The sequence below is a fragment of the Monomorium pharaonis genome, chromosome 4 (genome assembly GCF_013373865.1).
Source record: "Monomorium pharaonis isolate MP-MQ-018 chromosome 4, ASM1337386v2, whole genome shotgun sequence".
NCBI lineage: Eukaryota > Metazoa > Arthropoda > Insecta > Hymenoptera > Formicidae > Monomorium > Monomorium pharaonis.
This window is the reverse complement of record NC_050470.1, coordinates 25,944,498-25,956,724: the sequence shown is the minus strand read 5'-3', so window position 1 is coordinate 25,956,724 and position 12,227 is coordinate 25,944,498. Positions and strand designations below refer to the sequence as shown.

General features: G+C 38.1%; 1 long non-coding RNA gene across 4 annotated transcripts in view; it reads right to left on the bottom strand.

Annotated features, from left to right (window-relative positions):
- Window positions 1-12,227, bottom strand: part of LOC105831524 — a 221,029-nt gene that overhangs the window by 140,816 nt on the left and 67,986 nt on the right. For 3 of the 4 annotated variants that reach the window (XR_003625409.2, XR_004963100.1, XR_004963097.1), the window contains one exon: window positions 8,630-9,087. The exons of the other annotated variant lie outside the window; for it this stretch is intronic. This is a non-coding gene — a long non-coding RNA (uncharacterized LOC105831524). Of the gene's footprint in view, window positions 1-8,629; window positions 9,088-12,227 lie in introns of those variants that run through there. 4 annotated transcript variants of the gene reach the window in all.

Genomic DNA, 12,227 nt, shown 5'->3' with positions numbered 1-12,227 from the left:
AAATATTTTGCACACACATACATTCGTCTTTTATATTCGATTAATTCAGCTAAATTAAATCACATTCAAAAAAACTTTAGAAACAATTTGATCAATCCAAATTGACTTACAATTTCTTAATGAAAGAAGGCTTATTATGCAGTTATACTGCAAATAAGATCAAACATTACATATCTATCGGTCTTTAATAAACGATTTCTAAATATTTCTTATCGTTGAATTGTTATATTGCGAAATAGTCGAAGTTATATCACACAGTTTCGACGTAGAAGATATCCTTGATCCTGAATCATCGTTAAAGGTTTAAAAAAAAATCATAAATAAACATCAATCCTGCCGCGCATGACGATACATAAATATATTAGTGCTACAACTCGCGAACTTCGATATAGCATATAAATTCAATATAATGCGCAGGATTCACCGAGGATGACCAATAGCCGCTCGGTGTATGTGGAAGGAGCCAATCGCACTGCGGGAACGCTCGGTATCCAGGACTCCCTGATAAAAAGCATCAAACGAAGCCGCCAGCATTCACGGAAAGCGCCGACCCTGCTGCACCCTCTCTCGAGCGTGTCCACGTCGCGTCCTTCCTGCAACATATCGACCACATTTTTTCCGTTGGCATCGATCGCGGCATTGCGCACCGGTCACAGCGAAAAAGATTGCCCGAGGAAGGGAAAGTTATCGGGAATACGTGTCCCCGTGGTTATAGACACGTTGCGGATGCGTTGTCCTTTTACAGGCCAGCAGCTTTTTTTTCATGGGGATCGGATGTACCGGTAGGTGGACATTGCGGGAAGAACAGCTGTCGAATGGCCGAATAGCAACCGAATATCGTGATGTTCGTGAAGAATCAAGCAAGATAAGTTCAACGTAAAAAAAAAAAAGAAGAAATGCCCTCGCTGGTATTATTTATGCAAGTACGTCACGCAGGATGAAAAACGAAGCCTCGCGCGATCGATGAATCCGCATCCGGAATGTCCAGGCGATATCGCCTAGTAATGGTTTTTTTTTTATTCGCATTACGCTACGTGCTCGCGCGAGTTTCGCGTCTCTTCTGAGCGCACCGTGTACGCTTTTCCGTCGGATGGATCGTGCATCATCAACCTCTCGATAGAGAAGAAGCGAGCGAGACGCATCGCCGATCGGCCGGTACGGCGAAGAAATGTAAATTTCATTTATTTTCCTGTCTTTCTTCGGCGAGTATGCGTGATTCCGGAATATACGAACGCAGTTTGCGAGCCGCGACTACGATTATTATGTAATAATGCGCGACTTACGTTCTTGTTGTCGCATCGTTCGCATTCTTCTCATCGCGCGTAACCACTTCATGACACGTCGGATAAAAACCGCGAGATCTATGAAGATAACTTATATAATTACTGTCAAAGGTTAATGCGTCTTCTGTTATAGAATCTTTTCTTTTTTATTCGCATAATACCGCCGTATGTAATTAATGATATGCAGCGACTTGTTTTTACGCGAAAAATCGGCATAAATATTGGTTACGGGTTACTTAAATCATTACATAAATAAACATTTGTTTTTAATTTGCAATTTTTAACTCTACTCGACTTATTCACAGTAAGGTTCATATTCGAACAAATATACAACATAAGCTAAGAAAATGTCTCAGATTGACCTAATGTAAAAACATGTATATTAGCAATGTTAATATTTTTTATCAAATTGAGTGTAATTTTATTTGTACATAATTAGACTGACATGTTATAGATATGGATAGTGGTGTATCTGGTTCCATAAGTTGAGTTTTAGTCGGGAGACTTTTAGCTTCTCTCGTATAGTCTGCAGTGGACTGTCATTATGGGAAAGCAAGCCGGGTTTTAATGCTAGGGTCGCTCAAACTAGTTCGATTCTAAAATTCCCGACTACGATGAAACAAAGAACGGTTGCGGTAAGCATTAATACAACGCCGGCAACGACAGAATACAGGTGAAGTATTACAAAATGGTGTTTGGAGCCACAAAATTACCGGCAAGAAAATGAAAATTCGATGAACGTTTACATCAGAATGTCTGCCTCGAACACGTACCTACATCATATATGACAGTTATTTTTTTTCATCACATTATATTTTTTACATGCAAAAAGCTTGAATGTTAAAAAATTATTTGTTTCGAAATTTTAACTTCACATGACTAAAAATAAGTTGCATGAGTTGCAAACGTACATTCGTCCAAAAATATACACTTTAAATTAAATAAAAACTAAATAAATTAAAATTTATCAGTCAATTATATTTTTGCAATATAAATGCATTTATAGACAAATTGCGAATTATGCAATTATAATGAACAACTAACAAAAAAAAGAATCATTGATTTGCATGCAGTGATACCGGCCAAAATGCCACATGTTAATGTATAAGGAAATTAAACATGACAATTTTCGTTACGTTTCGTTAAACGACGAGAGTAAATATGGTCGGCGAAATTACATAGCGATTTAAGTCAAAGTTGTAATGAGAGAGAGACATTCAACACGTAAAACACTCAACTAACATGCGGTAGTATAATGGCTATTAGTAAACAGTAGAATGACCGTTAATATCAACATTAAGCAGAATACATTAGGTATATTATGACAGTTGTTCGAGAGTAATGGCCGCTAATCCGCAAACTATTAACGTCGACCTGTCTTTTAAATATTATATGACGGTGTAATAGTTATCTAATCTCGGCGCATACTAGACGTCACTAATTATGTTAGTCGTAATATTTAATCAGCGTGTCGTAAGCATAAATAATAAGACTAACAAGGTATTAAAAGTCCTGTCTTTTATCAGTCTTGCAGAATTGACCCACACATTTATTAATATCACACGACGTACAAACACAACATATCGCGATAAAATTTTATATCATTAATTTATTAAATATAATAAAAAACTGTGAAAATTGTTTTATTTGCACGTCTATACAGAAAAATTCTACTGCTAAGAAAAGCAATTATTTATTTTATTTTTTTCTTCTAGTAAGTAACGGTTATCTTTACAAAGAAAATTTTTTTATAATAATAATCTTAAAATAAACTTATCGTTATTTGAATAAGTAATATTTAGTCAAAATAAACTTCTATGTACATACAAAAAAATACATATTGCACACGAGAAAAGAATTTTTTAATAAAATTTATTCTGAAAATCATGATAATTATGAAACAATTACTATTAAAAAAAAACTAAAAATTAAGTAATTGTTTTTTTAATGGAAATTTTCATGAGAATGGCATTCTTTTGCAAGTGTAAATCTATTGTTTCTGCCAATATTTAGGTTTATTAAATTTAAAATTTCTAAATTTTTATAATGCTTGCGAAATCAAACTATTTATACCACATATTCCACAAGTAATATGTGCAAATTGATTAGTTCTGGTTATTTTTACTTTGAGTTATATAGTCATAAAGACAAACAACGTTTGTATATATCAATTATAATATTTCTATAAGAACGAAATTTATCTGTATTTGAACATTTCCATAAATTTCAATTCTTGGCTCAATTATTTATTAATTTTTTTGTATTATATAAGGCTCTCGTGCATTTTGTAATTTAAACTAATGGCTAACTTTTTATGACACACGCGGGCAACGTTATCTAATTAAATAAGTAAAATGAAATAGAACTTTTTTACCAGAGTATCTCTAATATTACAATAAGCAAATTATACATAGTCCCAAAGTGCATTTTACTATTAATTGATATGTGTAACGTAAAAAATGTAAAATATAGTACATTAATAACGTCACGATACAATCTATCTTATAATATGCTATTGACCAGTCATAAATAATTTTATGAACTTGATTCGATTAATATATGGTGGTTTATTTTTATAATATCTAAAAAATATATATATATGTATAAAAAGCACAAAATCGATATAAAATTTTCAATAACTCTACATGAACCATATGCTGCAATAAGTACATATTTCACAGACAGTAGAAAATATGTACGTATAAGAATACTAGGCTGTGTGCCATCTGTGTGTCATCGAATAAAAAAGAAACGAAAAGTGATTGCTTTTTGACAGAAAAAGCGACAAAAGTGACAGAAAATTTTTTAGTCATTGAAATAGTAATCTATTAGCATTATTTATCAAACTTTCAAATTAATTAAAAGCATTTAAGCAAAAAAATTACTTTTATATTCGTCAAGTTTATCTTTGGATAATGTAACAAATATATGTATAACTTCACTATCCGTGAGATATGTACTCGTTGCATTACATGTAGAGTTGCCGATAATTTCGGTATCGACCGTCATACTTAACAATGGCACAATGTTGCGGTCGCAATTATGGTGATAGTAGCAATTGTGTGTCATGATAAGATATATCATACACGTACGTACCCATATCAAGTGTACGTAATAGATTAGGAAAGTGGAACATTTGGAATGATGGTCATTTAGTTAATTATCGGGCATTGTAACATCGGTGGCTTAACCTTTGCTACGCAACCAAATAGCCATTGCGTTCAATTTACGGTGGGAAGAGTGCTCCAAATATTGTTTTGACGGCGATATATATTTCGAGCTACGAGCGACCGGATAATGAGAACTTGTTATCGGTACTACATCATATCTGAGCGCTTTCGGCATCCTCTTCGGGGATCATCCGCAGCGAATCATTAGGAATCTTCCGGTTCCGCGGCAAGCCGGCGTAAACACGACAAAACACCATAAACTATATTAAGCAGCGGCCATAAAACACTCCCGCTGGGAGCTGGGACGCCCCGCTTGATTTCAAATCCTTGGAAGGCTTCGCTGTTCACCTTGATCTGAGAGCGGTGTGCGTGTCATATATATTTATTGAGACAGTAAACCGCAATTATGCCTACTATAACCGACTAACTAACCGCCGCGTCGCGGATCACGAACTTTTTCTCGCTTCTCTCTCGCCTTACCGGCTTTTTTCCCGATATTATTTTCTCTTCAAGCGTCACCGAAAGAAGGGAAATTTATTTGTTACTGGCGCCTTACTAATTGTTCCACGAATATGTATAATTTATAAGCCTTTGCAAACCAAACCAACAATTTCTTATTAACACGTAAAAAAAGAAATTAGCATAATAAGAAAATAAAAGAAATTCAACAAAGATATACTCATTTTTGAATTTATGTACTTGGCGTATCATTTTTTACCTTTGTAAGGTCTTTGATAGGATATATTGTGTGTTTTATACATATATTTTTATTATACACTAAAAAAAAATGTTAATTTGACTAAATTTTCCAACTAAATTAAATTTTGTCTATTCAAGTATTTATATATTCCAATTAACTATACATATAAATACTTGAATTGAAATTTATGCTTTTAAGTTAAATGCATAAATTCTTAAACTAACAAAATTTTAGTTCAGTTGGGAAATTTTGTTAAATTAACAATATTTATTTCTCAGTGTATACATAAAATAAATGCAGCATGCAGATTTTTACAAACAGGTTACATTTTACATTAATTTAGTTGATTATCATTATTTTCTTTGTAATATACAAAGTTTTGTAGTTCTAATTTATACTATATTAGTAGAAAAAATGGACGCAATTCATTTACGCGATTCATTGTTCTCTACCTCGAGATGAGGTCGGTGAACTTACTGGCACGAAAAATAAGTAAACAGCCACAGGACAAATATCATCAGATAATGTCACACTAACGACGAGATGGTCCGAGGAAACACGAGCCTCGCTGAGACCCGCGGCTCCGCTCGGCTTCGTCCAACGGATTTAATGATTATTACCGCGCCGATGATTGCGCCATAAAACAACATATTGCTGTACCTGGAACTCCGCGGCGATGGAACTTCAGTTAGCTCGGTATAACCCCTGGGCGATAATAGAGCTGCCCCGGTTTCCGGATATTCTGTCGACTATTTGTAGAGCATGAAGCACGTATTCGTAACGATTCTACGCCGCTAATGCGAAGCGAAATGCGGATCCGTTATAGCGCGATCTATGCAGTGCTAGACTATTAGTTCGTCGAATTCGCTCGTCATAGGTGCCGCGAGAACGGTCGCTGTAGAGCTTCAGGAGTCATCGACGGCTTTGCCGACGGCGTGTTATCTTTGTTGTACGTACCGCGACCGTGCACATTCTCGCTCCCATTAATTAACTCCAACAGCGTACACGGCCGCTCTCCCGTTTTGAGAATAAGGAGCGCGTCCCTTGCGCTGTATCGCCGCTCTGCAACATCCGTTCTGCATTAATTGAATACACTTGCATTTACACGCGATATCCTACTCGCGGTCTTTGTTTACGCGTGGCTAAAATCCATTTTTCTGGAAAAAAAAAAAAAAAACATTTCTGATTCATTCAGTCCTTCCACCGACGGCAGAATTCGCCGCGTTTGCGTGACGCGCGGAAATGAAAGGCCGAATAAAGAAATGTGTTGATGGATCTAATATATGGCGTACGAATTAGATTACTTTTCATGTTAAATATCTTTTGCAATATTGTGTGCAAGCGTAGAAGAACTTTTATTCGCGTGGATTTATCAAATTAAGTTCTTTATTGTTGAACATGATTTTTAAAAACTCCATTAATTAAATATATTGGAGTAGCGGATTCAATAAAGTTTCAGAACTAACTAATTCAAGTAGATTTAAATGTGTGTATATGAGAGAGATTTGAAAACTCTTACTATTTAAAGCTATTTACAACAGAACTCTGTACAAAATGTAGCCTTGATATCAAAACAATCAGCACTGTCACTCGCTGGCAAGTATCTGAGCAGTAAGACACGAACGCAACCAGTCGTTCGATAAACATTGTCGCCGCGGAACAAAAGTCAGAGGTAACGACGGAGGAGCGATCCATCGCATGTTTAACGAAGCGCAGCCGGCGGGTATTGCGGCGGACAAAGAGCGGCAATATCGCGGGAAGCTATGACGAGACCAAAGGAACGAGGCGGCTAAAGAGGGCACCGCCGGTTGTAGAAACAGTCGCAATGCCACAAGAAACTGACTAACTGGTAATTAGCATATTCCCGGAATATTTCGGTGGCACGCGATGTTCCGGCCGCTCGCTCGTGCTCTGCGAAGTCTCGTGATCGCGCGGATTCCAACGAGAGAGAGAGAACTTTGTTAAACCAGACAGATGCTGGTGTACAGCTTATTGTACGTGAATTCCAGCGAAGTAATCAACCCGATGCGAAAATTAGCTTTCAAGAGAAAAATGCAACACTTGATAGATATATCTGCAGAAATCTATACGTGCAGGTAATAGTTTATTAATGAGATTATTTTTATTCTCAAATATACGCTCCAATAATGCTTCTGGTAACGTTTGATTTTACTCGGGGCGAAAATTTACTTCAACTTATTATATATATGAAATTGCCTCGGAATTTTAATTTCCGTATAATTTAGCACACGTTTCTTCAATCTACGCCTACGTTGGACATTTAGTTACCAATTATTTTACCGACAAAACATGGCCGTAGATTTCACAAGAGACCTGACGCCTCCTTTCATCGGAGGACTGTCACCTCTTTGTCTCATCGATACAAGCGATCTTGCAAAACCTGTCGCCCGTAGATGTACTGCTTTGCTTCGAGGGATAAACTGTCTTTCACCGACCGTAACCGATTATCCATGCGTGTAATTGGACCTAATTGGACATCGATCTACGTACGATCTTCCTGCGTTGTCCGTCTCGCGACTTTGATCCACCACCATCGGGGGCCGGACGAATTACTTGCGGACGCTCGATTATTACGGGATTAATGACACGATGACTCAATTAGGCGACAACGTGTCCGCGGAATTCAGACGCCTCGGAATCAAATCCTACGCTCATATACGCCATTTACGCCTTCGACTTTACACAGCGATTTCATAATTCACCTGATGTAACGTATCATGTTCTATTCTGCTTCCCTCCGATTTATTAAAGAGATATTAGTTACTATCTCGAAACGTAATCGAAAGCATGAGATGCAAACATTAGCTTCAATTTCTTCCTCACTGAATTTTATTTCTTCATTACCTTTAAAGAAAAATTGAAGTACATTTGTCTTAATTAAATGACAGAGAAACATAACAGAAAGAAATTTGATTGCATTAGATTTACAAAGAGATTAATACCTATGATAAATTATCACAGTACACTTTGAAAGATAAAAGAAATCGAAAACAAAACATAAAAAAAATGCAAATATATACTTGCATTAATTGTAACGTTTAATTCATGTCACATCACTGTCACGATATATCATTACGCAGAAATTTATACGCAAGATTACTCCCCAGTGTAATTGCCATTTGTATACGCGTAGGCGAAACGGATAGCGCTCTTTCGCACGCGTGGAAGAGCATAGCTCGAATCTAACGAGCAAATACAGATCGTATCAGCCATTATGGCCGCTCTATTACGGTGATTAAGCTGTGCTCGCGTATAATCGTGCGAGTCACGGAGTATTGTCCGCGAAGTGTCGCCGTACTATCTCGTCTCGTCTCTAGAATGGAGGTGTGACGATACGTCTGGAATCTCTTTTCAAAGTATCCCGTATGAATGCAAAGTCTACTCGCCTTCCATCTAGATAGCTTACAATAAGATAGAGGGATTTGCACTAAATGTTACAAAAGATTTCACACGTATACTTCAGGTATGATAGGCATACACTTTTATTTAGTAAAAACTTTTTACAAATCGAAAAAATTAAATTAATAGTTATATTTTTCGTATGGAGTAGCGCGCACAAAATAATATATCGACAAAATATTATCTTGAAGAGGTAAAAGTGCTATTTTTACCATAGATGAAATCATAAACAGTGTTCAGCGCAGGTACTTGTCTAGTCGGACGGTTTGATAATTGGGGAGATTGCGTTCCTCCCTTTCGACGTTTCGTAAGCTCGATTCGCTACTGGATTACCGGACGGCCGCTTATTTGCCGCAAAAGGAACGAGATCCTTCGGTTCGATTTACAAGTCGATAATTTCGTGGCTCGCGCTCTTCTGGGAAAAACGTGGTGACCGATCGCTTTCACTCCGCGCCATTTACGATTGGTTCAAGGTTCTCGTTCTTTACTTTTTTTCTGTTCCCGTGTTCTGCACCTGCAACATGAAAAACACGGAAACGTGATTATCCGATGCTGAGGCTGCGCAAGATCCGATCCAATAAGAGCGCGCGCGAAAGAGAGGGTGGAGAAAGACATGAGTGAAGGGAGATTCTCATATTTGAGGAGAGAATACTTGAGTACAGATATACATGTAACTAGAACTTCAGATTTGCTTCCAAATTACAACATATGTGCGCTATTTTCAAAAACTCAGAAACAATAAACTTAAATGCAATTTATTTAAATGCAAAAAGTAACATTGATTGCAATGTTATTAAAATTAAAAATGTATAATTTATTTATACAAATCTGATGTAATTATATATTTCATAGGCAAGTCCATGCACTTAAAAAAAAAAACTTATTATTACTTACATACCGTCCTAGTATCTCGTTCATTCAATGCGGTAATTAAGTTGCGGCCATGCGCAATTTCGTCCAGTAATTGCACATTTCTTTATCTCCGCGGCGATTAATCAGATCCTACGACGCAGAATTAGTGGTCGCGAAAAAAAAAAGAGCTCTCCTACCGTCCACGGGAGAAAATTAACGTACGCGCAACGCGCTCAAGAGCGAGCGGGCGCGGTAAAAAGAAAATGCGACTTTGAGGGAAAAATGTCCAAGCCGATATGGTTTGCACTGGAAAGGAAAGGTGGCAGGTGATATGGCACGCGATACGAAAATTACGGTGGCATCGATCAATACATGCAAGAATCGACAAAGGGGCAGCAGGAGCATCAATGGCGGCGATGCTAATTTTCAGTGCCCACTCGCACGGCGCGTTTCAGCGTTTTACTGAGAAACACTTACATGCGCGCGTGTGTTAACTTCCCTCTCCCCCCTCCCGCCACCAAAAAAAAGAGAAAAGATTCCGCGGAGAAGTAAGTGAAACCAGCGAGGATCGACCTGACCGCATGCGTGTCCTTACAATGTATGGCATCGCTTTTTTTAGATTTATAATGGTCGCTGATAAACGCGCTATTTCATTCCCCCTGATCGGAATCGCGGTTAGAATGTTTTAGCGGCAGCACGACACGCGAAGGTTGCACTTTAATAATTAAACAAATTGTCTATAGAATTTATTAGCCAACTGCGTAGCCGGCTTAATGAATGAACGCGCAATGAAGCCTCCTAATTTAGTAATTACACGGATCGATCCTTAATTCGTGATAATTATATGTCCCGACAGTAAACGATGACGCACTTCCTACATTTAATTTGCAATCGAACGTTTCTTCATGAAGAGGAAAGGAAAGAGTTGCAAAACTGCGGGTCCGATAATGCCATTCACTACGATACTCGCGATCTCGTAATTATGCGGAAGCGATAAATCGCCAATTCAAAATGACGGCGAAGAGCTGATAAAGACACCACTTTTATCCACGTGTACAATTTACGATTAAACTCTCCGATGATAGATCGGGCGAAGATTGCGACCTGATCGAACCGCGAGCACGCAAGCAACACATTGTCACGTGATTATTGTGAATCATACTATCTACAACAGAAATCTGGCGGTGATTTCTCTGCTTATACAAATGCTCTATTAAGTTTGTATACTAGACTTTTCAGTAAAGAGCCGATTTGAGTCGCGTTAAAATTAACCATGCAACTATATTCAAGCGCATGCTCAATTCTCTTTAATTATTCAAGCAGACTGGTTACTTTCCTTCCGATCACAGTACACAATATTAAAGAATAGCGAAAAAAATTCGTATCAATGCCCTAAAATTCCTAAGTAATTAAATTGCGTGATGAAACTCATATGGAGGTAGAAACTAATATATGGCGATTCTTGTTGGACATTTTAGCAAACAATTGTTTAGTACCAAGTATACGTGGATTTGAAGTGCATCGAGAATGCGCATCAAGTATATAATAACTACTGATGCAAAAGTGTGACAAAGCTCACCACATTAGAAATTACTTCTGACCGAAGCGTACGATTTACCCATCGGGGTGTAGGCGTGCGAAGCCGATCTACTCGACTCCGCGTCCAGAGGGTGATGTACGTCACCCTCGCGGAGAAACACCCCTTTTCATTGCACGTTCGCCGTGGTTATCCTATAGCTCCGCTGCAAATTGCTGCTCGAACGGATTAACAGAAGGAAGGAAGCTTTGTTGGCTTCTACTAATTGGTCATTTAAATTTTACATCCCGAGTGGCGATGTAATGATCGGTTTATCGGACGCCGATGTTGTCGCGGCATTTTAATTATCGTCTTATAGTCTCCCGCTCCTCTTCTTCCGACAATATCGAACAAAAGAGTTTTGTAATTTCTCGCGGGAAAATTGCGGGGTACGCGGGAAAAATGGAAGATTCCCTCGAAGGCCGAAAAATTCATCGGCAACACCTATCTATTGTCCGCGGATAATAATTTGTAATTAATAATGATGGCTCGCAAAGGCATTGTCTAAATCTATCATTTGTTTAATACAATGTCGCAATCTCGTAATTAGAAAAATCTTATACTATACCAGAATTTACATCTCTGACAGTAAAAACCTTATATATTCCAGCAATTTATTATTCATTTTTTCTTTTCTCGAAACTATATATTATTATAATTTTTTTTAATCTTCTATTTTCATATAATCTTTTTACAAGAAAAAATAATTGTTGCTTTATATATATATACTTTCTGTTCGTTACCAAAGGTTTCAAATGCGAATTTCGGCGAAGATGTAAGAATAACGAGGATACAAAGACGGCCGACTGCGAAAAGAAGAAGAGAAAGAAAATGCAAAGGAGGAGGAGGAGGAGGAAGGAGAGGGAAAGAGAATAGTAGAAGGAGAAGAAATAGCCTAACGCCGATCGAAGAGAAGGAGCCCCACCTCTTGCGAGAGCAATGCCGTGCCGGGACAGGCCCGTCGAATGTTAAGGAGACGCGGGGAGCGAGCATAAACCTCGTCTAACCGTACCTCACCTCCACTCTCGGAGGCCGCTGCGCGGCCGGCGATCCCGTGTATGATTTCCAGCCGGTCTGCCATTGGCTGGCGGGTTCGTGCGCGCGCGCGCGCGGTTACCGCCTTCGCCATTAAACAAAACGCGCTGCCCGAAGAGGGATCAAATTAAAAATCGAAGGGGTTCGGGCCCTTTGCAGCGTGTTTTCGGCCTTGCCACGGCATTGTTGCG